Source organism: Pungitius pungitius, chromosome 6 (genome assembly GCF_949316345.1).
Source record: "Pungitius pungitius chromosome 6, fPunPun2.1, whole genome shotgun sequence".
In the NCBI taxonomy this organism is placed as follows: domain Eukaryota; kingdom Metazoa; phylum Chordata; class Actinopteri; order Perciformes; family Gasterosteidae; genus Pungitius; species Pungitius pungitius.
Genome location: NC_084905.1, coordinates 7455055 through 7482658, shown reverse-complemented (window position 1 = coordinate 7482658; position 27604 = coordinate 7455055). Strand labels below are relative to the sequence as shown.

The following is a 27604-nucleotide window of genomic DNA, read 5'->3' as shown; positions in this document are numbered from 1 at the left end:
TATTATATCTACCTTTAATGTCTTCATGTGTCAATCTATGACAGCATGGTTTGATTTCTGTTGCCATTTCTCTTGTACCGGGAATACTTTTAATATTCATATGGTTTGTATTGGCCTTTTAGCTATGATTGGCCGGCCAAAATGATAAATGTAGTATTTAATGCGAAATGGACACATTCTGTGTTCTCCACTCACTTTAGCATTTGGGGGTTACAGGGTTTTCTAAATTTCCTCCATGCCAAGTCTTTGGACGCACCAATTTGGACTTGCAGACAAGAAGTCTATCCAAGGACTCAACATAGGACCACCACAAATGTATAAGGTTCCACCGAGACTCGAACTCGGATTCCTGGATTCAAAGTCCAGAGTGCTGACCATTATACCATGGAACCCACAGCATACTCATCAGTCTATCCAAGGACTCAACATATGACCACCACAAATGACTAACTGTATAAGGTTCCACCGAGACTAGAACTCTCGGTTTTCTAAATTCCCTCCATGCCAAGTCTTTGGACGCACCAATTTGGACTTGCAGACAAGAAGTCTATCCAAGGACTCAACATAGGACCACCACAAATGTATAAGGTTCCACCGAGACTCGAACTCGGATTCCTGGATTCAAAGTCCAGAGTGCTGACCATTACACCATGGAACCCACAGCATACTCATCAGTCTATCCAAGGACTCAACATATGACCACCACAAATGACTAACTGTATTAGGTTCCACCGAGACTAGAACTCTCGGTTTTCTGAATTCCCTCCATGCCAGGTCTTTGGACGCACCAATTTGGACTTGCAGACAAGAAGTCTATCCGAGGACTCAACATAGGACCACCACAAATGTATAAGGTTCCACCGAGACTCGAACTCGGATTCCTGGATTCAAAGTCCAGAGTGCTGACCATTACACCATGGAACCCACAGCATACTCATCAGTCTATCCAAGGACTCAACATATGACCACCACAAATGACTAACTGTATTAGGTTCCACCGAGACTAGAACTCTCTGTTTTCTGAATTCCCTCCATGCCAGGTCTTTGGACGCACCAATTTGGACTTGCAGACATGAAGTCTATCCAAGGACTCAACATAGGACCACCACTAATGTATAAGGTTCCACCGAGACTCGAACTCGGATTCCTGGATTCAAAGTCCAGAGTGCTGACCATTACACCATGGAACCCACAGCATACTTATCAGTCTATCCAAGGACTTAACATATGACCACCACAAATGACTAACTGTATAAGGTTCCACCGAGACTCGAACTCTCGGTTTTCTGAATTCCCTCCATGCTAAGTCTTTGGCTTTTCATGCACCAATTTGGACTTGCAGGCATGAAGTCTATCCAAGCACTCTACATAGGACCACCACAAATGTATAAGGTTCCACCGAGACTCGAACTCGGATTCCTGGATTCAAAGTCCAGAGTGCTGACCATTACACCATGGAACCCACAGCATACTTATCAGTCTATCCAAGGACTCAACATATGACCACCACAAATGACTAACTGTATAAGGTTCCACCGAGACTCGAACTCTCGGTTTTCTGAATTCCCTCCATGCTAAGTCTTTGGCTTTTCATGCACCAATTTGGACTTGCAGGCATGAAGTCTATCCAAGCACTCTACATAGGACCACCACAAATGTACTGTATAAGGTTCCACCGAGACTCAAACTCGGATTCCTGGATTCAAAGTCCAGAGTGCTGACCATTACACCATGGAACCCACAGCATACTTATCAGTTTATCCAAGGACTCAACATATGACCACCACAAATGACTAACTGTATAAGGTTCCACCGAGACTCGAACTCTCGGTTTTCTGAATTCCCTCCATGCTAGGTCTTTGGCTTTTCATGCACCAATTTGGACTTGCAGGCATGAAGTCTATCCAAGCACTCTACATAGGACCACCACAAATGTATAAGGTTCCACCGAGACTCGAACTCGGATTCCTGGATTCAAAGTCCAGAGTGCTGACCATTACACCATGGAACCCACAGCATAACTTGCTTGGGGTACTAGAGGGCTGAGATTTCCAACTTTATACCTATCAGATTGTTTCATTGGTGACGCAGCAAACCCTACGTAGTATTTGTGTCCCGGGATAGAAAACTTGAAGGAAAAAAGGGTGAAAACCACGACATTAGGTGAGAGTCGAACCCTTCAGGTTATAAGACTGACGCACTGCGCCAACGAAGACTAAAGCTCTTTCGACGTATGCTAATGTACGAGCTAGGTTTTTTTTCTACCAAAACTACTAGCAACATGGAGTATTAAGGTTTTTAGACGGATAACTCAAATCAATTTTGGAAGAATTCCACACCCCGCTCCTCTAACTTGACAATTTAACCCACCTAGTGGTTTTACAGGAGCTATTATATCTACCTTTAATGTCTTCATGTGTCAATCTATGACAGCATGGTTTGATTTCTGTTGCCATTTCTCTTGTACCGTGAATACTTTTAATATTCATATGGTTTGCATTGGCCTTTTAGCTATGATTGGCCGGCCAAAATGATAAATGTAGTATTTAATGCGAAATGGACACATTCTGTGTTCTCCACTCACTTTAGCATTTGGGGGTTACAGGGTTTTCTAAATTTCCTCCATGCCAAGTCTTTGGACGCACCAATTTGGACTTGCAGACAAGAAGTCTATCCAAGGACTCAACATAGGACCACCACAAATGTATAAGGTTCCACCGAGACTCGAACTCGGATTCCTGGATTCAAAGTCCAGAGTGCTGACCATTACACCATGGAACCCACAGCATACTCATCAGTCTATCCAAGGACTCAACATATGACCACCACAAATGACTAACTGTATTAGGTTCCACCGAGACTAGAACTCTCGGTTTTCTGAATTCCCTCCATGCCAGGTCTTTGGACGCACCAATTTGGACTTGCAGACAAGAAGTCTATCCAAGGACTCAACATAGGACCACCACAAATGTATAAGGTTCCACCGAGACTCGAACTCGGATTCCTGGATTCAAAGTCCAGAGTGCTGACCATTACACCATGGAACCCACAGCATACTTATCAGTCTATCCAAGGACTTAACATATGACCACCACAAATGACTAACTGTATAAGGTTCCACCGAGACTCGAACTCTCGGTTTTCTGAATTCCCTCCATGCTAAGTCTTTGGCTTTTCATGCACCAATTTGGACTTGCAGGCATGAAGTCTATCCAAGCACTCTACATAGGACCACCACAAATGTATAAGGTTCCACCGAGACTCGAACTCGGATTCCTGGATTCAAAGTCCAGAGTGCTGACCATTACACCATGGAACCCACAGCATAACTTGCTTGGGGTACTAGAGGGCTGAGATTTCCAACTTTTTACCTATCAGATTGTTTCATTGGTGACGCAGCAAACCCTACGTAGTATTTGTGTCCCGGGATAGAAAACTTGAAGGGAAAAAGGGTGAAAACCACGACATTAGGTGAGAGTCGAACCCTTCAGGTTATAAGACTGACGCACTGCGCCAACGAAGACTAAAGCTCTTTCTACGTATGCTAATGTACGAGCTAGGTTTGTTTTTTTTTACCAAAAACTACTAGCAACATGGAGTATTAAGGTTTTTAGACGGATAAGTCAAATCAATTTTGGAAGAATTCCACACCCCGCTCCTCTAACTTGACAATTTAACCCACCTAGTGGTTTTACAGGAGCTATTATATCTACCTTTAATGTCTTCATGTGTCAATCTATGACAGCATGGTTTGATTTCTGTGGCCATTTCTCTTGTACCGTGAATACTTTTAATATTCATATGGTTTTGGATTGGCCTTTTAGCTATGATTGGCCGGCCAAAATGATAAATGTAGTATTTAATGCAAAATGGACACATTCTGTGTTCTCCACTCACTTTAACATTTGGGGGTTACAGGATTTTCTAAATTCCCTCCATGCCAAGTCTTTGGACGCACCAATTTGGACTTGCAGACAAGAAGTCTATCCAAGGACTCAACATAGGACCACTACAAATTCATAAGGTTCCACCGAGACTCGAACTCGGATTCCTGGATTCAAAGTCCAGAGTGCTGACCATTACACCATGGAACCCACAGCATACTTATCAGTCTATCCAAGGACTCAACATATGACCACCACAAATGACTAACTGTATAAGGTTCCACCGAGACTCGAACTCTCGGCTTTCTAAATTGCCTCCATGCCAAGTCTTTGGACGCACCAATTTGGACTTGCAGAGAAGAAGTCCATCCAAGGACTCAACATAGGACCACCACAAATGTATAAGGTTCCACCGAGACTCGAACTCGGATTCCTGGATTCAAAGTCCAGAGTGCTGACCATTACACCATGGAACCCACAGCATAACTCGCTTGGGGTACTAGAGGGCTGAGATTTCCAACTTTATACCTATCAGATTGTTTTATTGGTGACGCAGCAAACCCTACGTAGTATTTGTGTCCCGGGATAGAAAACTTGAAGGAAAAAAGGGTGAAAACCACGACATTAGGTGAGAGTCGAACCCTTCAGGTTATAAGACTGACGCACTGCGCCAACGAAGACTAAAGCTCTTTCGACGTATGCTAATGTACGAGCTAGGTTTTTTTTCTACCAAAAACTACTAGCAACATGGAGTATTAAGGTTTTTAGACGGATAACTCAAATCAATTTTGGAAGAATTCCACACCCCGCTCCTCTAACTTGACAATTTAACCCACCTAGTGGTTTTACAGGAGCTATTATATCTACCTTTAATGTCTTCATGTGTCAATCTATGACAGCATGGTTTGATTTCTGTTGCCATTTCTCTTGTACCGGGAATACCCACCTAGTGGTTTTACAGGAGCTATTATATCTACCTTTAATGTCTTCATGTGTCAATCTATGACAGCATGGTTTGATTTCTGTGGCCATTTCTCTTGTACCGTGAATACTTTTAATATTCATATGGTTTTGGATTGGCCTTTTAGCTATGATTGGCCGGCCAAAATGATAAATGTAGTATTTAATGCAAAATGGACACATTCTGTGTTCTCCACTCACTTTAACATTTGGGGGTTACAGGATTTTCTAAATTCCCTCCATGCCAAGTCTTTGGACGCACCAATTTGGACTTGCAGACAAGAAGTCTATCCAAGGACTCAACATAGGACCACTACAAATTCATAAGGTTCCACCGAGACTCGAACTCGGATTCCTGGATTCAAAGTCCAGAGTGCTGACCATTACACCATGGAACCCACAGCATACTTATCAGTCTATCCAAGGACTCAACATATGACCACCACAAATGACTAACTGTATAAGGTTCCACCGAGACTCGAACTCTCGGTTTTCTAAATTGCCTCCATGCCAAGTCTTTGGACGCACCAATTTGGACTTGCAGAGAAGAAGTCCATCCAAGGACTCAACATAGGACCACCACAAATGTATAAGGTTCCACCGAGACTCGAACTCGGATTCCTGGATTCAAAGTCCAGAGTGCTGACCATTACACCATGGAACCGACAGCATAACTCGCTTGGGGTACTAGAGGGCTGAGATTTCCAACTTTATACCTATCAGATTGTTTTATTGGTGACGCAGCAAACCCTACGTAGTATTTGTGTCCCGGGATAGAAAACTTGAAGGAAAAAAGGGTGAAAACCACGACATTAGGTGAGAGTCGAATCCTTCAGGTTATAAGACTGACGCACTGCGCCAACGAAGACTAAAGCTCTTTCGACGTATGCTAATGTACGAGCTAGGTTTTTTTTCTACCAAAAACTACTAGCAACATGGAGTATTAAGGTTTTTAGACGGATAACTCAAATCAATTTTGGAAGAATTCCACACCCCGCTCCTCTAACTTGACAATTTAACCCACCTAGTGGTTTTACAGGAGCTATTATATCTACCTTTAATGTCTTCATGTGTCAATCTATGACAGCATGGTTTGATTTCTGTTGCCATTTCTCTTGTACCGGGAATACTTTTAATATTCATATGGTTTGTATTGGCCTTTTAGCTATGATTGGCCGGCCAAAATGATAAATGTAGTATTTAATGCGAAATGGACACATTCTGTGTTCTCCACTCACTTTAGCATTTGGGGGTTACAGGGTTTTCTAAATTTCCTCCATGCCAAGTCTTTGGACGCACCAATTTGGACTTGCAGACAAGAAGTCTATCCAAGGACTCAACATAGGACCACCACAAATGTATAAGGTTCCACCGAGACTCGAACTCGGATTCCTGGATTCAAAGTCCAGAGTGCTGACCATTACACCATGGAACCCACAGCATACTCATCAGTCTATCCAAGGACTCAACATATGACCACCACAAATGACTAACTGTATTAGGTTCCACCGAGACTAGAACTCTCGGTTTTCTGAATTCCCTCCATGCCAGGTCTTTGGACGCACCAATTTGGACTTGCAGACAAGAAGTCTATCCGAGGACTCAACATAGGACCACCACAAATGTATAAGGTTCCACCGAGACTCGAACTCGGATTCCTGGATTCAAAGTCCAGAGTGCTGACCATTACACCATGGAACCCACAGCATACTCATCAGTCTATCCAAGGACTCAACATATGACCACCACAAATGACTAACTGTATTAGGTTCCACCGAGACTAGAACTCTCTGTTTTCTGAATTCCCTCCATGCCAGGTCTTTGGACGCACCAATTTGGACTTGCAGACATGAAGTCTATCCAAGGACTCAACATAGGACCACCACTAATGTATAAGGTTCCACCGAGACTCGAACTCGGATTCCTGGATTCAAAGTCCAGAGTGCTGACCATTACACCATGGAACCCACAGCATACTTATCAGTCTATCCAAAGACTTAACATATGACCACCACAAATGACTAACTGTATAAGGTTCCACCGAGACTCGAACTCTCGGTTTTCTGAATTCCCTCCATGCTAAGTCTTTGGCTTTTCATGCACCAATTTGGACTTGCAGGCATGAAGTCTATCCAAGCACTCTACATAGGACCACCACAAATGTATAAGGTTCCACCGAGACTCGAACTCGGATTCCTGGATTCAAAGTCCAGAGTGCTGACCATTACACCATGGAACCCACAGCATACTTATCAGTCTATCCAAGGACTCAACATATGACCACCACAAATGACTAACTGTATAAGGTTCCACCGAGACTCGAACTCTCGGTTTTCTGAATTCCCTCCATGCTAAGTCTTTGGCTTTTCATGCACCAATTTGGACTTGCAGGCATGAAGTCTATCCAAGCACTCTACATAGGACCACCACAAATGTACTGTATAAGGTTCCACCGAGACTCAAACTCGGATTCCTGGATTCAAAGTCCAGAGTGCTGACCATTACACCATGGAACCCACAGCATACTTATCAGTTTATCCAAGGACTCAACATATGACCACCACAAATGACTAACTGTATAAGGTTCCACCGAGACTCGAACTCTCGGTTTTCTGAATTCCCTCCATGCTAGGTCTTTGGCTTTTCATGCACCAATTTGGACTTGCAGGCATGAAGTCTATCCAAGCACTCTACATAGGACCACCACAAATGTATAAGGTTCCACCGAGACTCGAACTCGGATTCCTGGATTCAAAGTCCAGAGTGCTGACCATTACACCATGGAACCCACAGCATAACTTGCTTGGGGTACTAGAGGGCTGAGATTTCCAACTTTATACCTATCAGATTGTTTCATTGGTGACGCAGCAAACCCTACGTAGTATTTGTGTCCCGGGATAGAAAACTTGAAGGAAAAAAGGGTGAAAACCACGACATTAGGTGAGAGTCGAACCCTTCAGGTTATAAGACTGACGCACTGCGCCAACGAAGACTAAAGCTCTTTCGACGTATGCTAATGTACGAGCTAGGTTTTTTTTCTACCAAAACTACTAGCAACATGGAGTATTAAGGTTTTTAGACGGATAACTCAAATCAATTTTGGAAGAATTCCACACCCCGCTCCTCTAACTTGACAATTTAACCCACCTAGTGGTTTTACAGGAGCTATTATATCTACCTTTAATGTCTTCATGTGTCAATCTATGACAGCATGGTTTGATTTCTGTTGCCATTTCTCTTGTACCGTGAATACTTTTAATATTCATATGGTTTGTATTGGCCTTTTAGCTATGATTGGCCGGCCAAAATGATAAATGTAGTATTTAATGCGAAATGGACACATTCTGTGTTCTCCACTCACTTTAGCATTTGGGGGTTACAGGGTTTTCTAAATTTCCTCCATGCCAAGTCTTTGGACGCACCAATTTGGACTTGCAGACAAGAAGTCTATCCAAGGACTCAACATAGGACCACCACAAATGTATAAGGTTCCACCGAGACTCGAACTCGGATTCCTGGATTCAAAGTCCAGAGTGCTGACCATTACACCATGGAACCCACAGCATACTCATCAGTCTATCCAAGGACTCAACATATGACCACCACAAATGACTAACTGTATTAGGTTCCACCGAGACTAGAACTCTCGGTTTTCTGAATTCCCTCCATGCCAGGTCTTTGGACGCACCAATTTGGACTTGCAGACAAGAAGTCTATCCAAGGACTCAACATAGGACCACCACAAATGTATAAGGTTCCACCGAGACTCGAACTCGGATTCCTGGATTCAAAGTCCAGAGTGTTGACCATTACACCATGGAACCCACAGCATACTTATCAGTCTATCCAAGGACTTAACATATGACCACCACAAATGACTAACTGTATAAGGTTCCACCGAGACTCGAACTCTCGGTTTTCTGAATTCCCTCCATGCTAAGTCTTTGGCTTTTCATGCACCAATTTGGACTTGCAGGCATGAAGTCTATCCAAGCACTCTACATAGGACCACCACAAATGTATAAGGTTCCACCGAGACTCGAACTCGGATTCCTGGATTCAAAGTCCAGAGTGCTGACCATTACACCATGGAACCCACAGCATAACTTGCTTGGGGTACTAGAGGGCTGAGATTTCCAACTTTTTACCTATCAGATTGTTTCATTGGTGACGCAGCAAACCCTACGTAGTATTTGTGTCCCGGGATAGAAAACTTGAAGGGAAAAAGGGTGAAAACCACGACATTAGGTGAGAGTCGAACCCTTCAGGTTATAAGACTGACGCACTGCGCCAACGAAGACTAAAGCTCTTTCTACGTATGCTAATGTACGAGCTAGGTTTTTTTTTTTTTACCAAAAACTACTAGCAACATGGAGTATTAAGGTTTTTAGACGGATAAGTCAAATCAATTTTGGAAGAATTCCACACCCCGCTCCTCTAACTTGACAATTTAACCCACCTAGTGGTTTTACAGGAGCTATTATATCTACCTTTAATGTCTTCATGTGTCAATCTATGACAGCATGGTTTGATTTCTGTGGCCATTTCTCTTGTACCGTGAATACTTTTAATATTCATATGGTTTTGGATTGGCCTTTTAGCTATGATTGGCCGGCCAAAATGATAAATGTAGTATTTAATGCAAAATGGACACATTCTGTGTTCTCCACTCACTTTAACATTTGGGGGTTACAGGATTTTCTAAATTCCCTCCATGCCAAGTCTTTGGACGCACCAATTTGGACTTGCAGACAAGAAGTCTATCCAAGGACTCAACATAGGACCACTACAAATTCATAAGGTTCCACCGAGACTCGAACTCGGATTCCTGGATTCAAAGTCCAGAGTGCTGACCATTACACCATGGAACCCACAGCATACTTATCAGTCTATCCAAGGACTCAACATATGACCACCACAAATGACTAACTGTATAAGGTTCCACCGAGACTCGAACTCTCGGTTTTCTAAATTGCCTCCATGCCAAGTCTTTGGACGCACCAATTTGGACTTGCAGAGAAGAAGTCCATCCAAGGACTCAACATAGGACCACCACAAATGTATAAGGTTCCACCGAGACTCGAACTCGGATTCCTGGATTCAAAGTCCAGAGTGCTGACCATTACACCATGGAACCCACAGCATAACTCGCTTGGGGTACTAGAGGGCTGAGATTTCCAACTTTATACCTATCAGATTGTTTTATTGGTGACGCAGCAAACCCTACGTAGTATTTGTGTCCCGGGATAGAAAACTTGAAGGAAAAAAGGGTGAAAACCACGACATTAGGTGAGAGTCGAACCCTTCAGGTTATAAGACTGACGCACTGCGCCAACGAAGACTAAAGCTCTTTCGACGTATGCTAATGTACGAGCTAGGTTTTTTTTCTACCAAAAACTACTAGCAACATGGAGTATTAAGGTTTTTAGACGGATAACTCAAATCAATTTTGGAAGAATTCCACACCCCGCTCCTCTAACTTGACAATTTAACCCACCTAGTGGTTTTACAGGAGCTATTATATCTACCTTTAATGTTTTCATGTGTCAATCTATGACAGCATGGTTTGATTTCTGTTGCCATTTCTCTTGTACCGTGAATACTTTTAATATTCATATGGTTTGTATTGGCCTTTTAGCTATGATTGGCCGGCCAAAATGATAAATGTAGTATTTAATGCGAAATGGACACATTCTGTGTTCTCCACTCACTTTAGCATTTGGGGGTTACAGGGTTTTCTAAATTTCCTCCATGCCAAGTCTTTGGACGCACCAATTTGGACTTGCAGACAAGAAGTCTTTCCAAGGACTCAACATAGGACCACCACAAATGTATAAGGTTCCACCGAGACTCGAACTCGGATTCCTGGATTCAAAGTCCAGAGTGCTGACCATTACACCATGGAACCCACAGCATACTCATCAGTCTATCCAAGGACTCAACATATGACCACCACAAATGACTAACTGTATAAGGTTCCACCGAGACTAGAACTCTCGGTTTGCTGAAATCCCTCCATGCCAAGTCTTTGGACGCACCAATTTGGACTTGCAGACAAGAAGTCTATCCAAGGACTCAACATAGGACCACCACAAATATATAAGGTTCCACCGAGACTCGAACTCGGATTCCTGGATTCAAAGTCCAGAGTGCTGACCATTACACCATGGAACCCACAGCATACTCATCAGTCTATCCAAGGACTCAACATATGACCACCACAAATGACTAACTGTACTAGGTTCCACCGAGACTAGAACTCTCGGTTTTCTGAATTCCCTCCATGCCAGGTCTTTGGACGCACCAATTTGGACTTGCAGACAAGAAGTCTATCCGAGGACTCAACATAGGACCACCACAAATGTATAAGGTTCCACCGAGACTCGAACTCGGATTCCTGGATTCAAAGTCCAGAGTGCTGACCATTACACCATGGAACCCACAGCATACTCATCAGTCTATCCAAGGACTCAACATATGACCACCACAAATGACTAACTGTATAAGGTTCCACCGAGACTCGAACTCTCGGTTTTCTGAATTCCCTCCATGCTAAGTCTTTGGCTTTTCATGCACCAATTTGGACTTGCAGGCATGAAGTCTATCCAAGCACTCTACATAGGACCACCACAAATGTATAAGGTTCCACCGAGACTCGAACTCGGATTCCTGGATTCAAAGTCCAGAGTGCTGACCATTACACCATGAAACCCACAGCATAACTTGCTTGGGGTACTAGAGGGCTGGGATTTCCAACTTTATACCTATCAGATTGTTTTATTGGTGACGCAGCAAACCCTACGTAGTATTTGTGTCCCGGGATAGAAAACTTGAAGGGAAAAAGGGTGAAAACCACGACATTAGGTGAGAGTCAAACCCTTCAGGTTATAAGACTGACGCACTGCGCCAACGAAGACTAAAGCTCTTTCTACGTATGCTAATGTACGAGCTAGGTTTGTTTTTTTACCAAAAACTACTAGCAACATGGAGTATTAAGGTTTTTAGACGGATAAGTCAAATCAATTTTGGAAGAATTCCACACCCCGCTCCTCTAACTTGACAATTTAACCCACCTAGTGGTTTTACAGGAGCTATTATATCTACCTTTAATGTCTTCATGTGTCAATCTATGACAGCATGGTTTGATTTCTGTGGCCATTTCTCTTGTACCGTGAATACTTTTAATATTCATATGGTTTTGGATTGGCCTTTTAGCTATGATTGGCCGGCCAAAAGGATAAATGTAGTATTTAATGCGAAATGGACACATTCTGTGTTCTCCACTCACTTTAGCATTTGGGGTTTACAGGATTTTCTAAATTTCCTCCATGCCAAGTCTTTGGACGCACCAATTTGGACTTGCAGACAAGAAGTCTATCCAAGGACTCAACATAGGACCACCACAAATGTATAAGGTTCCACCGAGACTCGAACTCGGATTCCTGGATTCAAAGTCCAGAGTGCTGACCATTACACCATGGAACCCACAGCATACTTATCAGTCTATCCAAGGACTCAACATATGACCACCACAAATGACTAACTGTATAAGGTTCCACCGAGACTCGAACTCTCGGTTTTCTAAATTGCCTCCATGCCAAGTCTTTGGACGCACCAATTTGGACTTGCAGAGAAGAAGTCCATCCAAGGACTCAACATAGGACCACCACAAATGTATAAGGTTCCACCGAGACTCGAACTCGGATTCCTGGATTCAAAGTCCAGAGTGCTGACCATTACACCATGGAACCCACAGCATAACTCGCTTGGGGTACTAGAGGGCTGAGATTTCCAACTTTATACCTATCAGATTGTTTTATTGGTGACGCAGCAAACCCTACGTAGTATTTGTGTCCCGGGATAGAAAACTTGAAGGAAAAAAGGGTGAAAACCACGACATTAGGTGAGAGTCGAACCCTTCAGGTTATAAGACTGACGCACTGCGCCAACGAAGACTAAAGCTCTTTCGACGTATGCTAATGTACGAGCTAGGTTTTTTTTCTACCAAAAACTACTAGCAACATAGAGTATTAAGGTTTTTAGACGGATAACTCAACTCAATTTTGGAAGAATTCCACACCCCGCTCCTCTAACTTGACAATTTAACCCACCTAGTGGTTTTACAGGAGCTATTATATCTACCTTTAATGTCTTCATGTGTCAATCTATGACAGCATGGTTTGATTTCTGTTGCCATTTCTCTTGTACCGTGAATACTTTTAATATTCATATGGTTTGTATTGGCCTTTTAGCTATGATTGGCCGGCCAAAATGATAAATGTAGTATTTAATGCGAAATGGACACATTCTGTGTTCTCCACTCACTTTAGCATTTGGGGGTTACAGGGTTTTCTAAATTTCCTCCATGCCAAGTCTTTGGACGCACCAATTTGGACTTGCAGACAAGAAGTCTATCCAAGGACTCAACATAGGACCACCACAAATGTATAAGGTTCCACCGAGACTCGAACTCGGATTCCTGGATTCAAAGTCCAGAGTGCTGACCATTACACCATGGAACCCACAGCATACTCATCAGTCTATCCAAGGACTCAACATATGACCACCACAAATGACTAACTGTATTAGGTTCCACCGAGACTAGAACTCTCAGTTTTCTGAATTCCCTCCATGCCAGGTCTTTGGACGCACCAATTTGGACTTGCAGACAAGAAGTCTATCCGAGGACTCAACATAGGACCACCACAAATGTATAAGGTTCCACCGAGACTCGAACTCGGATTCCTGGATTCAAAGTCCAGAGTGCTGACCATTACACCATGGAACCCACAGCATACTCATCAGTCTATCCAAGGACTCAACATATGACCACCACAAATGACTAACTGTATTAGGTTCCACCGAGACTAGAACTCTCGGTTTTCTGAATTCCCTCCATGCCAGGTCTTTGGACGCACCAATTTGGACTTGCAGACAAGAAGTCTATCCAAGGACTCAACATAGGACCACCACAAATGTATAAGGTTCCACCGAGACTCGAACTCGGATTCCTGGATTCAAAGTCCAGAGTGCTGACCATTACACCATGGAACCCACAGCATACTTATCAGTCTATCCAAGGACTTAACATATGACCACCACAAATGACTAACTGTATAAGGTTCCACCGAGACTCGAACTCTCGGTTTTCTGAATTCCCTCCATGCTAAGTCTTTGGCTTTTCATGCACCAATTTGGACTTGCAGGCATGAAGTCTATCCAAGCACTCTACATAGGACCACCACAAATGTATAAGGTTCCACCGAGACTCGAACTCGGATTCCTGGATTCAAAGTCCAGAGTGCTGACCATTACACCATGGAACCCACAGCATAACTTGCTTGGGGTACTAGAGGGCTGAGATTTCCAACTTTATACCTATCAGATTGTTTCATTGGTGACGCAGCAAACCCTACGTAGTATTTGTGTCCCGGGATAGAAAACTTGAAGGGAAAAAGGGTGAAAACCACGACATTAGGTGAGAGTCGAACCCTTCAGGTTATAAGACTGACGCACTGCGCCAACGAAGACTAAAGCTCTTTCTACGTATGCTAATGTACGAGCTAGGTTTGTTTTTTTTTTACCAAAAACTACTAGCAACATGGAGTATTAAGGTTTTTAGACGGATAAGTCAAATCAATTTTGGAAGAATTCCACACCCCGCTCCTCTAACTTGACAATTTAACCCACCTAGTGGTTTTACAGGAGCTATTATATCTACCTTTAATGTCTTCATGTGTCAATCTATGACAGCATGGTTTGATTTCTGTGGCCATTTCTCTTGTACCGTGAATACTTTTAATATTCATATGGTTTTGGATTGGCCTTTTAGCTATGATTGGCCGGCCAAAATGATAAATGTAGTATTTAATGCAAAATGGACACATTCTGTGTTCTCCACTCACTTTAACATTTGGGGGTTACAGGATTTTCTAAATTCCCTCCATGCCAAGTCTTTGGACGCACCAATTTGGACTTGCAGACAAGAAGTCTATCCAAGGACTCAACATAGGACCACTACAAATTCATAAGGTTCCACCGAGACTCGAACTCGGATTCCTGGATTCAAAGTCCAGAGTGCTGACCATTACACCATGGAACCCACAGCATACTTATCAGTCTATCCAAGGACTCAACATATGACCACCACAAATGACTAACTAAATAAGGTTCCACCGAGACTCGAACTCTCGGTTTTCTAAATTGCCTCCATGCCAGGTCTTTGGACGCACCAATTTGGACTTGCAGACAAGAAGTCTATCCAAGGACTCAACATAGGACCACCACAAATGTATAAGGTTCCACCGAGACTCGAATTCCTGGATTCAAAGTCCAGAGTGCTGACCATTACACCATGGAACCCACAGCATACTTATCAGTCTATCCAAGGACTTAACATATGACCACCACAAATGACTAACTGTATAAGGTTCCACCGAGACTCGAACTCTCGGTTTTCTGAATTCCCTCCATGCTAAGTCTTTGGCTTTTCATGCACCAATTTGGACTTGCAGGCATGAAGTCTATCCAAGCACTCTACATAGGACCACCACAAATGTATAAGGTTCCACCGAGACTCGAACTCGGATTCCTGGATTCAAAGTCCAGAGTGCTGACCATTACACCATGGAACCCACAGCATAACTTGCTTGGGGTACTAGAGGGCTGAGATTTCCAACTTTATACCTATCAGATTGTTTCATTGGTGACGCAGCAAACCCTACGTAGTATTTGTGTCCCGGGATAGAAAACTTGAAGGGAAAAAGGGTGAAAACCACGACATTAGGTGAGAGTCGAACCCTTCAGGTTATAAGACTGACGCACTGCGCCAACGAAGACTAAAGCTCTTTCTACGTATGCTAATGTACGAGCTAGGTTTGTTTTTTTTACCAAAAACTACTAGCAACATGGAGTATTAAGGTTTTTAGACGGATAAGTCAAATCAATTTTGGAAGAATTCCACACCCCGCTCCTCTAACTTGACAATTTAACCCACCTAGTGGTTTTACAGGAGCTATTATATCTACCTTTAATGTCTTCATGTGTCAATCTATGACAGCATGGTTTGATTTCTGTGGCCATTTCTCTTGTACCGTGAATACTTTTAATATTCATATGGTTTTGTATTGGCCTTTTAGCTATGATTGGCCGGCCAAAATGATAAATGTAGTATTTAATGCAAAATGGACACATTCTGTGTTCTCCACTCACTTTAACATTTGGGGGTTACAGGATTTTCTAAATTCCCTCCATGCCAAGTCTTTGGACGCACCAATTTGGACTTGCAGACAAGAAGTCTATCCAAGGACTCAACATAGGACCACTACAAATTCATAAGGTTCCACCGAGACTCGAACTCGGATTCCTGGATTCAAAGTCCAGAGTGCTGACCATTACACCATGGAACCCACAGCATACTTATCAGTCTATCCAAGGACTCAACATATGACCACCACAAATGACTAACTGTATAAGGTTCCACCGAGACTCGAACTCTCGGTTTTCTAAATTGCCTCCATGCCAAGTCTTTGGACGCACCAATTTGGACTTGCAGAGAAGAAGTCCATCCAAGGACTCAACATAGGACCACCATAAATGTATAAGGTTCCACCGAGACTCGAACTCGGATTCCTGGATTCAAAGTCCAGAGTGCTGACCATTACACCATGGAACCCACAGCATACTCATCAGTCAATCCAAGGACTCAACATATGACCACCACAAATGACTAACTGTATTAGGTTCCACCGAGACTAGAACTCTCGGTTTTCTGAATTCCCTCCATGCCAGGTCTTTGGACGCACCAATTTGGACTTGCAGACAAGAAGTCTATCCAAGGACTCAACATAGGACCACTACAAATTCATAAGGTTCCACCGAGACTCGAACTCGGATTCCTGGATTCAAAGTCCAGAGTGCTGACCATTACACCATGGAACCCACAGCATACTTATCAGTCTATCCAAGGACTTAACATATGACCACCACAAATGACTAACTGTATAAGGTTCCACTGAGACTCGAACTCTCGGTTTTCTGAATTCCCTCCATGCTAAGTCTTTGGCTTTTCATGCACCAATTTGGACTTGCAGGCATGAAGTCTATCCAAGCACTCTACATAGGACCACCACAAATGTATAAGGTTCCACCGAGACTCGAACTCGGATTCCTGGATTCAAAGTCCAGAGTGCTGACCATTACACCATGGAACCCACAGCATACTTATCAGTTTATCCAAGGACTCAACATATGACCACCACAAATGACTAACTGTATAAGGTTCCACCGAGACTCGAACTCTCGGTTTTCTGAATTCCCTCCATGCTAGGTCTTTGGCTTTTCATGCACCAATTTGGACTTGCAGGCATGAAGTCTATCCAAGCACTCTACATAGGACCACCACAAATGTATAAGGTTCCACCGAGACTCGAACTCGGATTCCTGGATTCAAAGTCCAGAGTGCTGACCATTACACCATGGAACCCACAGCATAACTTGCTTGGGGTACTAGAGGGCTGAGATTTCCAACTTTATACCTATCAGATTGTTTCATTGGTGACGCAGCAAACCCTACGTAGTATTTGTGTCCCGGGATAGAAAACTTGAAGGAAAAAAGGGTGAAAACCACGACATTAGGTGAGAGTCGAACCCTTCAGGTTATAAGACTGACGCACTGCGCCAACGAAGACTAAAGCTCTTTCGACGTATGCTAATGTACGAGCTAGGTTTTTTTTCTACCAAAACTACTAGCAACATGGAGTATTAAGGTTTTTAGACGGATAACTCAAATCAATTTTGGAAGAATTCCACACCCCGCTCCTCTAACTTGACAATTTAACCCACCTAGTGGTTTTACAGGAGCTATTATATCTACCTTTAATGTCTTCATGTGTCAATCTATGACAGCATGGTTTGATTTCTGTTGCCATTTCTCTTGTACCGTGAATACTTTTAATATTCATATGGTTTGTATTGGCCTTTTAGCTATGATTGGCCGGCCAAAATGATAAATGTAGTATTTAATGCGAAATGGACACATTCTGTGTTCTCCACTCACTTTAGCATTTGGGGGTTACAGGGTTTTCTAAATTTCCTCCATGCCAAGTCTTTGGACGCACCAATTTGGACTTGCAGACAAGAAGTCTTTCCAAGGACTCAACATAGGACCACCACAAATGTATAAGGTTCCACCGAGACTCGAACTCGGATTCCTGGATTCAAAGTCCAGAGTGCTGACCATTACACCATGGAACCCACAGCATACTCATCAGTCTATCCAAGGACTCAACATATGACCACCACAAATGACTAACTGTATAAGGTTCCACCGAGACTAGAACTCTCGGTTTGCTGAAATCCCTCCATGCCAAGTCTTTGGACGCACCAATTTGGACTTGCAGACAAGAAGTCTATCCAAGGACTCAACATAGGACCACCACAAATATATAAGGTTCCACCGAGACTCGAACTCGGATTCCTGGATTCAAAGTCCAGAGTGCTGACCATTACACCATGGAACCCACAGCATACTCATCAGTCTATCCAAGGACTCAACATATGACCACCACAAATGACTAACTGTACTAGGTTCCACCGAGACTAGAACTCTCGGTTTTCTGAATTCCCTCCATGCCAGGTCTTTGGACGCACCAATTTGGACTTGCAGACAAGAAGTCTATCCGAGGACTCAACATAGGACCACCACAAATGTATAAGGTTCCACCGAGACTCGAACTCGGATTCCTGGATTCAAAGTCCAGAGTGCTGACCATTACACCATGGAACCCACAGCATACTCATCAGTCTATCCAAGGACTCAACATATGACCACCACAAATGACTAACTGTATAAGGTTCCACCGAGACTCGAACTCTCGGTTTTCTGAATTCCCTCCATGCTAAGTCTTTGGCTTTTCATGCACCAATTTGGACTTGCAGGCATGAAGTCTATCCAAGCACTCTACATAGGACCACCACAAATGTATAAGGTTCCACCGAGACTCGAACTCGGATTCCTGGATTCAAAGTCCAGAGTGCTGACCATTACACCATGAAACCCACAGCATAACTTGCTTGGGGTACTAGAGGGCTGGGATTTCCAACTTTATACCTATCAGATTGTTTTATTGGTGACGCAGCAAACCCTACGTAGTATTTGTGTCCCGGGATAGAAAACTTGAAGGGAAAAAGGGTGAAAACCACGACATTAGGTGAGAGTCAAACCCTTCAGGTTATAAGACTGACGCACTGCGCCAACGAAGACTAAAGCTCTTTCTACGTATGCTAATGTACGAGCTAGGTTTGTTTTTTTACCAAAAACTACTAGCAACATGGAGTATTAAGGTTTTTAGACGGATAAGTCAAATCAATTTTGGAAGAATTCCACACCCCGCTCCTCTAACTTGACAATTTAACCCACCTAGTGGTTTTACAGGAGCTATTATATCTACCTTTAATGTCTTCATGTGTCAATCTATGACAGCATGGTTTGATTTCTGTGGCCATTTCTCTTGTACCGTGAATACTTTTAATATTCATATGGTTTTGGATTGGCCTTTTAGCTATGATTGGCCGGCCAAAAGGATAAATGTAGTATTTAATGCGAAATGGACACATTCTGTGTTCTCCACTCACTTTAGCATTTGGGGTTTACAGGATTTTCTAAATTTCCTCCATGCCAAGTCTTTGGACGCACCAATTTGGACTTGCAGACAAGAAGTCTATCCAAGGACTCAACATAGGACCACCACAAATGTATAAGGTTCCACCGAGACTCGAACTCGGATTCCTGGATTCAAAGTCCAGAGTGCTGACCATTACACCATGGAACCCACAGCATACTTATCAGTCTATCCAAGGACTCAACATATGACCACCACAAATGACTAACTGTATAAGGTTCCACCGAGACTCGAACTCTCGGTTTTCTAAATTGCCTCCATGCCAAGTCTTTGGACGCACCAATTTGGACTTGCAGAGAAGAAGTCCATCCAAGGACTCAACATAGGACCACCACAAATGTATAAGGTTCCACCGAGACTCGAACTCGGATTCCTGGATTCAAAGTCCAGAGTGCTGACCATTACACCATGGAACCCACAGCATAACTCGCTTGGGGTACTAGAGGGCTGAGATTTCCAACTTTATACCTATCAGATTGTTTTATTGGTGACGCAGCAAACCCTACGTAGTATTTGTGTCCCGGGATAGAAAACTTGAAGGAAAAAAGGGTGAAAACCACGACATTAGGTGAGAGTCGAACCCTTCAGGTTATAAGACTGACGCACTGCGCCAACGAAGACTAAAGCTCTTTCGACGTATGCTAATGTACGAGCTAGGTTTTTTTTCTACCAAAAACTACTAGCAACATGGAGTATTAAGGTTTTTAGACGGATAACTCAACTCAATTTTGGAAGAATTCCACACCCCGCTCCTCTAACTTGACAATTTAACCCACCTAGTGGTTTTACAGGAGCTATTATATCTACCTTTAATGTCTTCATGTGTCAATCTATGACAGCATGGTTTGATTTCTGTTGCCATTTCTCTTGTACCGTGAATACTTTTAATATTCATATGGTTTGTATTGGCCTTTTAGCTATGATTGGCCGGCCAAAATGATAAATGTAGTATTTAATGCGAAATGGACACATTCTGTGTTCTCCACTCACTTTAGCATTTGGGGGTTACAGGGTTTTCTAAATTTCCTCCATGCCAAGTCTTTGGACGCACCAATTTGGACTTGCAGACAAGAAGTCTATCGAAGGACTCAACATAGGACCACCACAAATGTATAAGGTTCCACCGAGACTCGAACTCGGATTCCTGGATTCAAAGTCCAGAGTGCTGACCATTACACCATGGAACCCACAGCATACTCATCAGTCTATCCAAGGACTCAACATATGACCACCACAAATGACTAACTGTATTAGGTTCCACCGAGACTAGAACTCTCAGTTTTCTGAATTCCCTCCATGCCAGGTCTTTGGACGCACCAATTTGGACTTGCAGACAAGAAGTCTATCCGAGGACTCAACATAGGACCACCACAAATGTATAAGGTTCCACCGAGACTCGAACTCGGATTCCTGGATTCAAAGTCCAGAGTGCTGACCATTACACCATGGAACCCACAGCATACTCATCAGTCTATCCAAGGACTCAACATATGACCACCACAAATGACTAACTGTATTAGGTTCCACCGAGACTAGAACTCTCGGTTTTCTGAATTCCCTCCATGCCAGGTCTTTGGACGCACCAATTTGGACTTGCAGACAAGAAGTCTATCCAAGGACTCAACATAGGACCACCACAAATGTATAAGGTTCCACCGAGACTCGAATTCCTGGATTCAAAGTCCAGAGTGCTGACCATTACACCATGGAACCCACAGCATACTTATCAGTCTATCCAAGGACTTAACATATGACCACCACAAATGACTAACTGTATAAGGTTCCACCGAGACTCGAACTCTCGGTTTTCTGAATTCCCTCCATGCTAAGTCTTTGGCTTTTCATGCACCAATTTGGACTTGCAGGCATGAAGTCTATCCAAGCACTCTACATAGGACCACCACAAATGTATAAGGTTCCACCGAGACTCGAACTCGGATTCCTGGATTCAAAGTCCAGAGTGCTGACCATTACACCATGGAACCCACAGCATAACTTGCTTGGGGTACTAGAGGGCTGAGATTTCCAACTTTATACCTATCAGATTGTTTCATTGGTGACGCAGCAAACCCTACGTAGTATTTGTGTCCCGGGATAGAAAACTTGAAGGGAAAAAGGGTGAAAACCACGACATTAGGTGAGAGTCGAACCCTTCAGGTTATAAGACTGACGCACTGCGCCAACGAAGACTAAAGCTCTTTCTACGTATGCTAATGTACGAGCTAGGTTTGTTTTTTTTACCAAAAACTACTAGCAACATGGAGTATTAAGGTTTTTAGACGGATAAGTCAAATCAATTTTGGAAGAATTCCACACCCCGCTCCTCTAACTTGACAATTTAACCCACCTAGTGGTTTTACAGGAGCTATTATATCTACCTTTAATGTCTTCATGTGTCAATCTATGACAGCATGGTTTGATTTCTGTGGCCATTTCTCTTGTACCGTGAATACTTTTAATATTCATATGGTTTTGTATTGGCCTTTTAGCTATGATTGGCCGGCCAAAATGATAAATGTAGTATTTAATGCAAAATGGACACATTCTGTGTTCTCCACTCACTTTAACATTTGGGGGTTACAGGATTTTCTAAATTCCCTCCATGCCAAGTCTTTGGACGCACCAATTTGGACTTGCAGACAAGAAGTCTATCCAAGGACTCAACATAGGACCACTACAAATTCATAAGGTTCCACCGAGACTCGAACTCGGATTCCTGGATTCAAAGTCCAGAGTGCTGACCATTACACCATGGAACCCACAGCATACTTATCAGTCTATCCAAGGACTCAACATATGACCACCACAAATGACTAACTGTATAAGGTTCCACCGAGACTCGAACTCTCGGTTTTCTAAATTGCCTCCATGCCAGGTCTTTGGACGCACCAATTTGGACTTGCAGACAAGAAGTCTATCCAAGGACTCAACATAGGACCACCACAAATGTATAAGGTTCCACCGAGACTCGAACTCGGATTCCTGGATTCAAAGTCCAGAGTGCTGACCATTACACCATGGAACCCACAGCATACTTATCAGTCTATCCAAGGACTTAACATATGACCACCACAAATGACTAACTGTATTAGGTTCCACCGAGACTAGAACTCTCGGTTTTCTGAATTCCCTCCATGCCAGGTCTTTGGACGCACCAATTTGGACTTGCAGACAAGAAGTCTATCCAAGGACTCAACATAGGACCACCACAAATGTATAAGGTTCCACCGAGACTCGAACTCGGATTCCTGGATTCAAAGTCCAGAGTGCTGACCATTACACCATGGAACCCACAGCATACTTATCAGTCTATCCAAGGACTTAACATATGACCACCACAAATGACTAACTGTATAAGGTTCCACCGAGACTCGAACTCTCGGTTTTCTGAATTCCCTCCATGCTAAGTCTTTGGCTTTTCATGCACCAATTTGGACTTGCAGGCATGAAGTCTATCCAAGCACTCTACATAGGACCACCACAAATGTATAAGGTTCCACCGAGACTCGAACTCGGATTCCTGGATTCAAAGTCCAGAGTGCTGACCATTACACCATGGAACCCACAGCATACTTATCAGTTTATCCAAGGACTCAACATATGACCACCACAAATGACTAACTGTATAAGGTTCCACCGAGACTCGAACTCTCGGTTTTCTGAATTCCCTCCATGCTAGGTCTTTGGCTTTTCATGCACCAATTTGGACTTGCAGGCATGAAGTCTATCCAAGCACTCTACATAGGACCACCACAAATGTATAAGGTTCCACCGAGACTCGAACTCGGATTCCTGGATTCAAAGTCCAGAGTGCTGACCATTACACCATGGAACCCACAGCATACTTATCAGTTTATCCAAGGACTCAACATATGACCACCACAAATGACTAACTGTATAAGGTTCCACCGAGACTCGAACTCTCGGTTTTCTGAATTCCCTCCATGCTAGGTCTTTGGCTTTTCATGCACCAATTTGGACTTGCAGGCATGAAGTCTATCCAAGCACTCTACATAGGACCACCACAAATGTATAAGGTTCCACCGAGACTCGAACTCGGATTCCTGGATTCAAAGTCCAGAGTGCTGACCATTACACCATGGAACCCACAGCATAACTTGCTTGGGGTACTAGAGGGCTGAGATTTCCAACTTTATACCTATCAGATTGTTTCATTGGTGACGCAGCAAACCCTACGTAGTATTTGTGTCCCGGGATAGAAAACTTGAAGGGAAAAAGGGTGAAAACCACGACATTAGGTGAGAGTCGAACCCTTCAGGTTATAAGACTGACGCACTGCGCCAACGAAGACTAAAGCTCTTTCTACGTATGCTAATGTACGAGCTAGGTTTGTTTTTTTTACCAAAAACTACTAGCAACATGGAGTATTAAGGTTTTTAGACGGATAAGTCAAATCAATTTTGGAAGAATTCCACACCCCGCTCCTCTAACTTGACAATTTAACCCACCTAGTGGTTTTACAGGAGCTATTATATCTACCTTTAATGTCTTCATGTGTCAATCTATGACAGCATGGTTTGATTTCTGTGGCCATTTCTCTTGTACCGTGAATACTTTTAATATTCATATGGTTTTGGATTGGCCTTTTAGCTATGATTGGCCGGCCAAAATGATAAATGTAGTATTTAATGCAAAATGGACACATTCTGTGTTCTCCACTCACTTTAACATTTGGGGGTTACAGGATTTTCTAAATTCCCTCCATGCCAAGTCTTTGGACGCACCAATTTGGACTTGCAGACAAGAAGTCTATCCAAGGACTCAACATAGGACCACTACAAATTCATAAGGTTCCACCGAGACTCGAACTCGGATTCCTGGATTCAAAGTCCAGAGTGCTGACCATTACACCATGGAACCCACAGCATACTTATCAGTCTATCCAAGGACTCAACATATGACCACCACAAATGACTAACTGTATAAGGTTCCACCTAGACTCGAACTCTCGGTTTTCTAAATTGCCTCCATGCCAAGTCTTTGGACGCACCAATTTGGACTTGCAGAGAAGAAGTCCATCCAAGGACTCAACATAGGACCACCACAAATGTATAAGGTTCCACCGAGACTCGAACTCGGATTCCTGGATTCAAAGTCCAGAGTGCTGACCATTACACCATGGAACCCACAGCATAACTCGCTTGGGGTACTAGAGGGCTGAGATTTCCAACTTTATACCTATCAGATTGTTTTATTGGTGACGCAGCAAACCCTACGTAGTATTTGTGTCCCGGGATAGAAAACTTGAAGGAAAAAAGGGTGAAAACCACGACATTAGGTGAGAGTCGAACCCTTCAGGTTATAAGACTGACGCACTGCGCCAAACGAAGACTAAAGCTCTTTCGACGTATGCTAATGTACGAGCTAGGTTTTTTTTCTACCAAAAACTACTAGCAACATGGAGTATTAAGGTTTTTAGACGGATAACTCAAATCAATTTTGGAAGAATTCCACAACCCGCTCCTCTAACTTGACAATTTAACCCACCTAGTGGTTTTACAGGAGCTATTATATCTACCTTTAATGTCTTCATGTGTCAATCTATGACAGCATGGTTTGATTTCTGTTGCCATTTCTCTTGTACCGTGAATACTTTTAATATTCATATGGTTTTGGATTGGCCTTTTAGCTATGATTGGCCGGCCAAAATGATAAATGTAGTATTTAATGCGAAATGGACACATTCTGTGTTCTCCACTCACTTTAGCATTTGGGGGTTACAGGGTTTTCTAAATTTCCTCCATGCCAAGTCTTTGGACGCACCAATTTGGACTTGCAGACAAGAAGTCTATCAAAGGACTCAACATAGGACCACCACAAATGTATAAGGTTCCACCGAGACTCGAACTCGGATTCCTGGATTCAAAGTCCAGAGTGCTGACCATTACACCATGGAACCCACAGCATACTTATCAGTCTATCCAAGGACTCAACATATGACCACCACAAATGACTAACTGTATAAGGTTCCACCGAGACTCGAACTCTCGGTTTTCTAAATTGCCTCCATGCCAAGTCTTTGGACGCACCAATTTGGACTTGCAGAGAAGAAGTCCATCCAAGGACTCAACATAGGACCACCACAAATGTATAAGGTTCCACCGAGACTCGAACTCGGATTCCTGGATTCAAAGTCCAGAGTGCTGACCATTACACCATGGAACCCACAGCATACTCATCAGTCTATCCAAGGACTCAACATATGACCAGCACAAATGACTAACTGTATAAGGTTCCACCGAGACTAGAACTCTCGGTTTGCTGAATTCCCTCCATGCCAAGTCTTTGGACGCACCAATTTGGACTTGCAGACAAGAAGTCTATCCAAGGACTCAACATAGGACCACCACAAATGCTTAAGGTTCCACCGAGACTCGAACTCGGATTCCTGGATTCAAAGTCCAGAGTGCTGACCATTACACCATGGAACCCACAGGATACTCATCAGTCTATCCAAGGACTCAACATATGACCACCACAAATGACTAACTGTATAAGGTTCAACCGAGACTAGAACTCTCGGTTTGCTGAATTCCCTCCATGCCAAGTCTTTGGACGCACCAATTTGGACTTGCAGACAAGAGGTCTATCCAAGGACTCAACATAGGACCACCAAAAATGACTAACTGTATAAGGTTCCACCGAGACTCAAACTCGGATTCCTGGATTCAAAGTCCAGAGTGCTGACCATTACACCATGGAACCCACAGCATAACTCGCTTGGGGTACTAGAGGGCTGAGATTTCCAACTTTATACCTATCAGATTGTTTTATTGGTGACGCAGCAAACCCTACGTAGTATTTGTGTACCGGGATAGAAAACTTGAAGGGAAAAAGGGTGAAAACCACGACATTAGGTGAGAGTCGAACCCTTCAGGTTAGAAGACTGACGCACTGCGCCAACGAAGACTAAAGCTCTTTCTACGTATGCTAATGTACGAGCTAGGTTTGTTTTTTTACCAAAAACTACTAGCAACATGGAGTATTAAGGTTTTTAGACGGATAACTCAAATCAATTTTGGAAGAATTCCACACCCCGCTCCTCTAACTTGACAATTTAACCCACCTAGTGGTTTTACAGGAGCTATTATATCTACCTTTAATGTCTTCATGTGTCAATCTATGACAGCATGGTTTGATTTCTGTTGCCATTTCTCTTGTACCGTGAATACTTTTAATATTCATATGGTTTGTATTGGCCTTTTAGCTATGATTGGCCGGCAAAAATGATAAATGTAGTATTTAATGCGAAATGGACACATTCTGTGTTCTCCACTCACTTTAGCATTTGGGGGTTACAGGGTTTTCTAAATTTCCTCCATGCCAAGTCTTTGGACGCACCAATTTGGACTTGCAGACAAGAAGTCTATCCAAGGACTCAACATAGGACCACCACAAATGTATAAGGTTCCACCGAGACTCGAACTCGGATACCTGGATTCAAAGTCCAGAGTGCTGACCATTACACCATGGAACCCACAGCATACTCATCAGTCTATCCAAGGACTCAACATATGACCACCACAAATGACTAACTGTATAAGGTTCCACCGAGACTAGAACTCTCGGTTTGCTGAATTCCCTCCATGCCAAGTCTTTGGACGCACCAATTTGGACTTGCAGACAAGAAGTCTATCCAAGGACTCAACATAGGACCACCACAAATGTATAAGGTTCCACCGAGACTCGAACTCGGATTCCTGGATTCAAAGTCCAGAGTGCTGACCATTACACCATGGAACCCACAGCATACTCATCAGTCTATCCAAGGACTCAACATATGACCACCACAAATGACTAACTGTATTAGGTTCCACCGAGACTAGAACTCTCGGTTTTCTGAATTCCCTCCATGCCAGGTCTTTGGACGCACCAATTTGGACTTGCAGACAAGAAGTCTATCCAAGGACTCAACATAGGACCACCACAAATGTATAAGGTTCCACCGAGACTCGAACTCGGATTCCTGGATTCAAAGTCCAGAGTGCTGACCATTACACCATGGAACCCACAGCATACTCATCAGTCTATCCAAGGACTCAACATATGACCACCACA

General features: G+C 43.2%; 66 non-coding genes across 66 annotated transcripts; all 66 read right to left on the bottom strand.

Annotated features, from left to right (window-relative positions):
- Positions 1–320: 320 nt before the first annotated feature.
- trnaq-uug (transfer RNA glutamine (anticodon UUG)) lies at positions 321–392 on the bottom strand. The gene has a single exon. It is a non-coding gene; the product is annotated as a tRNA-Gln (tRNA).
- Positions 393–586: 194 nt separating this feature from the next.
- trnaq-uug (transfer RNA glutamine (anticodon UUG)) lies at positions 587–658 on the bottom strand. The gene has a single exon. It is a non-coding gene; the product is annotated as a tRNA-Gln (tRNA).
- Positions 659–852: 194 nt separating this feature from the next.
- On the bottom strand, positions 853–924 carry trnaq-uug (transfer RNA glutamine (anticodon UUG)). Its single transcript has one exon. It is a non-coding gene; the product is annotated as a tRNA-Gln (tRNA).
- A 194-nt stretch (positions 925–1118) lies between these two features.
- Positions 1119–1190, bottom strand: trnaq-uug (transfer RNA glutamine (anticodon UUG)). Its single transcript has one exon. It is a non-coding gene; the product is annotated as a tRNA-Gln (tRNA).
- Positions 1191–1390: 200 nt separating this feature from the next.
- Positions 1391–1462, bottom strand: trnaq-uug (transfer RNA glutamine (anticodon UUG)). Its single transcript has one exon. It is a non-coding gene; the product is annotated as a tRNA-Gln (tRNA).
- Positions 1463–1667: 205 nt separating this feature from the next.
- Positions 1668–1739, bottom strand: trnaq-uug (transfer RNA glutamine (anticodon UUG)). The gene has a single exon. It is a non-coding gene; the product is annotated as a tRNA-Gln (tRNA).
- A 200-nt stretch (positions 1740–1939) lies between these two features.
- trnaq-uug (transfer RNA glutamine (anticodon UUG)) lies at positions 1940–2011 on the bottom strand. The gene has a single exon. It is a non-coding gene; the product is annotated as a tRNA-Gln (tRNA).
- Positions 2012–2709: 698 nt separating this feature from the next.
- Positions 2710–2781, bottom strand: trnaq-uug (transfer RNA glutamine (anticodon UUG)). Its single transcript has one exon. It is a non-coding gene; the product is annotated as a tRNA-Gln (tRNA).
- A 194-nt stretch (positions 2782–2975) lies between these two features.
- On the bottom strand, positions 2976–3047 carry trnaq-uug (transfer RNA glutamine (anticodon UUG)). Its single transcript has one exon. It is a non-coding gene; the product is annotated as a tRNA-Gln (tRNA).
- A 200-nt stretch (positions 3048–3247) lies between these two features.
- On the bottom strand, positions 3248–3319 carry trnaq-uug (transfer RNA glutamine (anticodon UUG)). Its single transcript has one exon. It is a non-coding gene; the product is annotated as a tRNA-Gln (tRNA).
- Positions 3320–4022: 703 nt separating this feature from the next.
- Positions 4023–4094, bottom strand: trnaq-uug (transfer RNA glutamine (anticodon UUG)). Its single transcript has one exon. It is a non-coding gene; the product is annotated as a tRNA-Gln (tRNA).
- A 194-nt stretch (positions 4095–4288) lies between these two features.
- On the bottom strand, positions 4289–4360 carry trnaq-uug (transfer RNA glutamine (anticodon UUG)). The gene has a single exon. It is a non-coding gene; the product is annotated as a tRNA-Gln (tRNA).
- An 810-nt stretch (positions 4361–5170) lies between these two features.
- Positions 5171–5242, bottom strand: trnaq-uug (transfer RNA glutamine (anticodon UUG)). The gene has a single exon. It is a non-coding gene; the product is annotated as a tRNA-Gln (tRNA).
- A 194-nt stretch (positions 5243–5436) lies between these two features.
- Positions 5437–5508, bottom strand: trnaq-uug (transfer RNA glutamine (anticodon UUG)). Its single transcript has one exon. It is a non-coding gene; the product is annotated as a tRNA-Gln (tRNA).
- Positions 5509–6207: 699 nt separating this feature from the next.
- On the bottom strand, positions 6208–6279 carry trnaq-uug (transfer RNA glutamine (anticodon UUG)). The gene has a single exon. It is a non-coding gene; the product is annotated as a tRNA-Gln (tRNA).
- Positions 6280–6473: 194 nt separating this feature from the next.
- On the bottom strand, positions 6474–6545 carry trnaq-uug (transfer RNA glutamine (anticodon UUG)). The gene has a single exon. It is a non-coding gene; the product is annotated as a tRNA-Gln (tRNA).
- A 194-nt stretch (positions 6546–6739) lies between these two features.
- trnaq-uug (transfer RNA glutamine (anticodon UUG)) lies at positions 6740–6811 on the bottom strand. Its single transcript has one exon. It is a non-coding gene; the product is annotated as a tRNA-Gln (tRNA).
- Positions 6812–7011: 200 nt separating this feature from the next.
- trnaq-uug (transfer RNA glutamine (anticodon UUG)) lies at positions 7012–7083 on the bottom strand. The gene has a single exon. It is a non-coding gene; the product is annotated as a tRNA-Gln (tRNA).
- A 205-nt stretch (positions 7084–7288) lies between these two features.
- On the bottom strand, positions 7289–7360 carry trnaq-uug (transfer RNA glutamine (anticodon UUG)). Its single transcript has one exon. It is a non-coding gene; the product is annotated as a tRNA-Gln (tRNA).
- Positions 7361–7560: 200 nt separating this feature from the next.
- trnaq-uug (transfer RNA glutamine (anticodon UUG)) lies at positions 7561–7632 on the bottom strand. The gene has a single exon. It is a non-coding gene; the product is annotated as a tRNA-Gln (tRNA).
- A 698-nt stretch (positions 7633–8330) lies between these two features.
- On the bottom strand, positions 8331–8402 carry trnaq-uug (transfer RNA glutamine (anticodon UUG)). The gene has a single exon. It is a non-coding gene; the product is annotated as a tRNA-Gln (tRNA).
- Positions 8403–8596: 194 nt separating this feature from the next.
- On the bottom strand, positions 8597–8668 carry trnaq-uug (transfer RNA glutamine (anticodon UUG)). The gene has a single exon. It is a non-coding gene; the product is annotated as a tRNA-Gln (tRNA).
- Positions 8669–8868: 200 nt separating this feature from the next.
- Positions 8869–8940, bottom strand: trnaq-uug (transfer RNA glutamine (anticodon UUG)). The gene has a single exon. It is a non-coding gene; the product is annotated as a tRNA-Gln (tRNA).
- Positions 8941–9643: 703 nt separating this feature from the next.
- trnaq-uug (transfer RNA glutamine (anticodon UUG)) lies at positions 9644–9715 on the bottom strand. The gene has a single exon. It is a non-coding gene; the product is annotated as a tRNA-Gln (tRNA).
- Positions 9716–9909: 194 nt separating this feature from the next.
- Positions 9910–9981, bottom strand: trnaq-uug (transfer RNA glutamine (anticodon UUG)). Its single transcript has one exon. It is a non-coding gene; the product is annotated as a tRNA-Gln (tRNA).
- Positions 9982–10680: 699 nt separating this feature from the next.
- trnaq-uug (transfer RNA glutamine (anticodon UUG)) lies at positions 10681–10752 on the bottom strand. The gene has a single exon. It is a non-coding gene; the product is annotated as a tRNA-Gln (tRNA).
- A 194-nt stretch (positions 10753–10946) lies between these two features.
- trnaq-uug (transfer RNA glutamine (anticodon UUG)) lies at positions 10947–11018 on the bottom strand. Its single transcript has one exon. It is a non-coding gene; the product is annotated as a tRNA-Gln (tRNA).
- A 194-nt stretch (positions 11019–11212) lies between these two features.
- trnaq-uug (transfer RNA glutamine (anticodon UUG)) lies at positions 11213–11284 on the bottom strand. The gene has a single exon. It is a non-coding gene; the product is annotated as a tRNA-Gln (tRNA).
- Positions 11285–11484: 200 nt separating this feature from the next.
- trnaq-uug (transfer RNA glutamine (anticodon UUG)) lies at positions 11485–11556 on the bottom strand. Its single transcript has one exon. It is a non-coding gene; the product is annotated as a tRNA-Gln (tRNA).
- Positions 11557–12257: 701 nt separating this feature from the next.
- trnaq-uug (transfer RNA glutamine (anticodon UUG)) lies at positions 12258–12329 on the bottom strand. The gene has a single exon. It is a non-coding gene; the product is annotated as a tRNA-Gln (tRNA).
- A 194-nt stretch (positions 12330–12523) lies between these two features.
- trnaq-uug (transfer RNA glutamine (anticodon UUG)) lies at positions 12524–12595 on the bottom strand. Its single transcript has one exon. It is a non-coding gene; the product is annotated as a tRNA-Gln (tRNA).
- Positions 12596–13294: 699 nt separating this feature from the next.
- On the bottom strand, positions 13295–13366 carry trnaq-uug (transfer RNA glutamine (anticodon UUG)). Its single transcript has one exon. It is a non-coding gene; the product is annotated as a tRNA-Gln (tRNA).
- A 194-nt stretch (positions 13367–13560) lies between these two features.
- trnaq-uug (transfer RNA glutamine (anticodon UUG)) lies at positions 13561–13632 on the bottom strand. The gene has a single exon. It is a non-coding gene; the product is annotated as a tRNA-Gln (tRNA).
- A 194-nt stretch (positions 13633–13826) lies between these two features.
- trnaq-uug (transfer RNA glutamine (anticodon UUG)) lies at positions 13827–13898 on the bottom strand. The gene has a single exon. It is a non-coding gene; the product is annotated as a tRNA-Gln (tRNA).
- Positions 13899–14098: 200 nt separating this feature from the next.
- On the bottom strand, positions 14099–14170 carry trnaq-uug (transfer RNA glutamine (anticodon UUG)). Its single transcript has one exon. It is a non-coding gene; the product is annotated as a tRNA-Gln (tRNA).
- A 704-nt stretch (positions 14171–14874) lies between these two features.
- On the bottom strand, positions 14875–14946 carry trnaq-uug (transfer RNA glutamine (anticodon UUG)). Its single transcript has one exon. It is a non-coding gene; the product is annotated as a tRNA-Gln (tRNA).
- Positions 14947–15406: 460 nt separating this feature from the next.
- Positions 15407–15478, bottom strand: trnaq-uug (transfer RNA glutamine (anticodon UUG)). The gene has a single exon. It is a non-coding gene; the product is annotated as a tRNA-Gln (tRNA).
- Positions 15479–16180: 702 nt separating this feature from the next.
- trnaq-uug (transfer RNA glutamine (anticodon UUG)) lies at positions 16181–16252 on the bottom strand. Its single transcript has one exon. It is a non-coding gene; the product is annotated as a tRNA-Gln (tRNA).
- Positions 16253–16446: 194 nt separating this feature from the next.
- trnaq-uug (transfer RNA glutamine (anticodon UUG)) lies at positions 16447–16518 on the bottom strand. The gene has a single exon. It is a non-coding gene; the product is annotated as a tRNA-Gln (tRNA).
- A 194-nt stretch (positions 16519–16712) lies between these two features.
- On the bottom strand, positions 16713–16784 carry trnaq-uug (transfer RNA glutamine (anticodon UUG)). The gene has a single exon. It is a non-coding gene; the product is annotated as a tRNA-Gln (tRNA).
- A 200-nt stretch (positions 16785–16984) lies between these two features.
- On the bottom strand, positions 16985–17056 carry trnaq-uug (transfer RNA glutamine (anticodon UUG)). The gene has a single exon. It is a non-coding gene; the product is annotated as a tRNA-Gln (tRNA).
- A 200-nt stretch (positions 17057–17256) lies between these two features.
- Positions 17257–17328, bottom strand: trnaq-uug (transfer RNA glutamine (anticodon UUG)). The gene has a single exon. It is a non-coding gene; the product is annotated as a tRNA-Gln (tRNA).
- Positions 17329–18026: 698 nt separating this feature from the next.
- Positions 18027–18098, bottom strand: trnaq-uug (transfer RNA glutamine (anticodon UUG)). Its single transcript has one exon. It is a non-coding gene; the product is annotated as a tRNA-Gln (tRNA).
- Positions 18099–18292: 194 nt separating this feature from the next.
- trnaq-uug (transfer RNA glutamine (anticodon UUG)) lies at positions 18293–18364 on the bottom strand. Its single transcript has one exon. It is a non-coding gene; the product is annotated as a tRNA-Gln (tRNA).
- Positions 18365–18558: 194 nt separating this feature from the next.
- On the bottom strand, positions 18559–18630 carry trnaq-uug (transfer RNA glutamine (anticodon UUG)). The gene has a single exon. It is a non-coding gene; the product is annotated as a tRNA-Gln (tRNA).
- A 200-nt stretch (positions 18631–18830) lies between these two features.
- trnaq-uug (transfer RNA glutamine (anticodon UUG)) lies at positions 18831–18902 on the bottom strand. The gene has a single exon. It is a non-coding gene; the product is annotated as a tRNA-Gln (tRNA).
- A 701-nt stretch (positions 18903–19603) lies between these two features.
- trnaq-uug (transfer RNA glutamine (anticodon UUG)) lies at positions 19604–19675 on the bottom strand. Its single transcript has one exon. It is a non-coding gene; the product is annotated as a tRNA-Gln (tRNA).
- Positions 19676–19869: 194 nt separating this feature from the next.
- On the bottom strand, positions 19870–19941 carry trnaq-uug (transfer RNA glutamine (anticodon UUG)). The gene has a single exon. It is a non-coding gene; the product is annotated as a tRNA-Gln (tRNA).
- Positions 19942–20640: 699 nt separating this feature from the next.
- Positions 20641–20712, bottom strand: trnaq-uug (transfer RNA glutamine (anticodon UUG)). Its single transcript has one exon. It is a non-coding gene; the product is annotated as a tRNA-Gln (tRNA).
- A 194-nt stretch (positions 20713–20906) lies between these two features.
- trnaq-uug (transfer RNA glutamine (anticodon UUG)) lies at positions 20907–20978 on the bottom strand. The gene has a single exon. It is a non-coding gene; the product is annotated as a tRNA-Gln (tRNA).
- Positions 20979–21438: 460 nt separating this feature from the next.
- Positions 21439–21510, bottom strand: trnaq-uug (transfer RNA glutamine (anticodon UUG)). Its single transcript has one exon. It is a non-coding gene; the product is annotated as a tRNA-Gln (tRNA).
- Positions 21511–22212: 702 nt separating this feature from the next.
- trnaq-uug (transfer RNA glutamine (anticodon UUG)) lies at positions 22213–22284 on the bottom strand. The gene has a single exon. It is a non-coding gene; the product is annotated as a tRNA-Gln (tRNA).
- A 194-nt stretch (positions 22285–22478) lies between these two features.
- Positions 22479–22550, bottom strand: trnaq-uug (transfer RNA glutamine (anticodon UUG)). Its single transcript has one exon. It is a non-coding gene; the product is annotated as a tRNA-Gln (tRNA).
- A 194-nt stretch (positions 22551–22744) lies between these two features.
- trnaq-uug (transfer RNA glutamine (anticodon UUG)) lies at positions 22745–22816 on the bottom strand. Its single transcript has one exon. It is a non-coding gene; the product is annotated as a tRNA-Gln (tRNA).
- A 200-nt stretch (positions 22817–23016) lies between these two features.
- On the bottom strand, positions 23017–23088 carry trnaq-uug (transfer RNA glutamine (anticodon UUG)). The gene has a single exon. It is a non-coding gene; the product is annotated as a tRNA-Gln (tRNA).
- A 200-nt stretch (positions 23089–23288) lies between these two features.
- Positions 23289–23360, bottom strand: trnaq-uug (transfer RNA glutamine (anticodon UUG)). The gene has a single exon. It is a non-coding gene; the product is annotated as a tRNA-Gln (tRNA).
- A 200-nt stretch (positions 23361–23560) lies between these two features.
- On the bottom strand, positions 23561–23632 carry trnaq-uug (transfer RNA glutamine (anticodon UUG)). The gene has a single exon. It is a non-coding gene; the product is annotated as a tRNA-Gln (tRNA).
- A 702-nt stretch (positions 23633–24334) lies between these two features.
- trnaq-uug (transfer RNA glutamine (anticodon UUG)) lies at positions 24335–24406 on the bottom strand. Its single transcript has one exon. It is a non-coding gene; the product is annotated as a tRNA-Gln (tRNA).
- Positions 24407–24600: 194 nt separating this feature from the next.
- Positions 24601–24672, bottom strand: trnaq-uug (transfer RNA glutamine (anticodon UUG)). The gene has a single exon. It is a non-coding gene; the product is annotated as a tRNA-Gln (tRNA).
- Positions 24673–25373: 701 nt separating this feature from the next.
- Positions 25374–25445, bottom strand: trnaq-uug (transfer RNA glutamine (anticodon UUG)). Its single transcript has one exon. It is a non-coding gene; the product is annotated as a tRNA-Gln (tRNA).
- Positions 25446–25639: 194 nt separating this feature from the next.
- trnaq-uug (transfer RNA glutamine (anticodon UUG)) lies at positions 25640–25711 on the bottom strand. The gene has a single exon. It is a non-coding gene; the product is annotated as a tRNA-Gln (tRNA).
- A 194-nt stretch (positions 25712–25905) lies between these two features.
- trnaq-uug (transfer RNA glutamine (anticodon UUG)) lies at positions 25906–25977 on the bottom strand. Its single transcript has one exon. It is a non-coding gene; the product is annotated as a tRNA-Gln (tRNA).
- A 202-nt stretch (positions 25978–26179) lies between these two features.
- On the bottom strand, positions 26180–26251 carry trnaq-uug (transfer RNA glutamine (anticodon UUG)). The gene has a single exon. It is a non-coding gene; the product is annotated as a tRNA-Gln (tRNA).
- Positions 26252–26951: 700 nt separating this feature from the next.
- On the bottom strand, positions 26952–27023 carry trnaq-uug (transfer RNA glutamine (anticodon UUG)). Its single transcript has one exon. It is a non-coding gene; the product is annotated as a tRNA-Gln (tRNA).
- Positions 27024–27217: 194 nt separating this feature from the next.
- Positions 27218–27289, bottom strand: trnaq-uug (transfer RNA glutamine (anticodon UUG)). The gene has a single exon. It is a non-coding gene; the product is annotated as a tRNA-Gln (tRNA).
- Positions 27290–27483: 194 nt separating this feature from the next.
- Positions 27484–27555, bottom strand: trnaq-uug (transfer RNA glutamine (anticodon UUG)). The gene has a single exon. It is a non-coding gene; the product is annotated as a tRNA-Gln (tRNA).
- Positions 27556–27604: the final 49 nt, after the last annotated feature.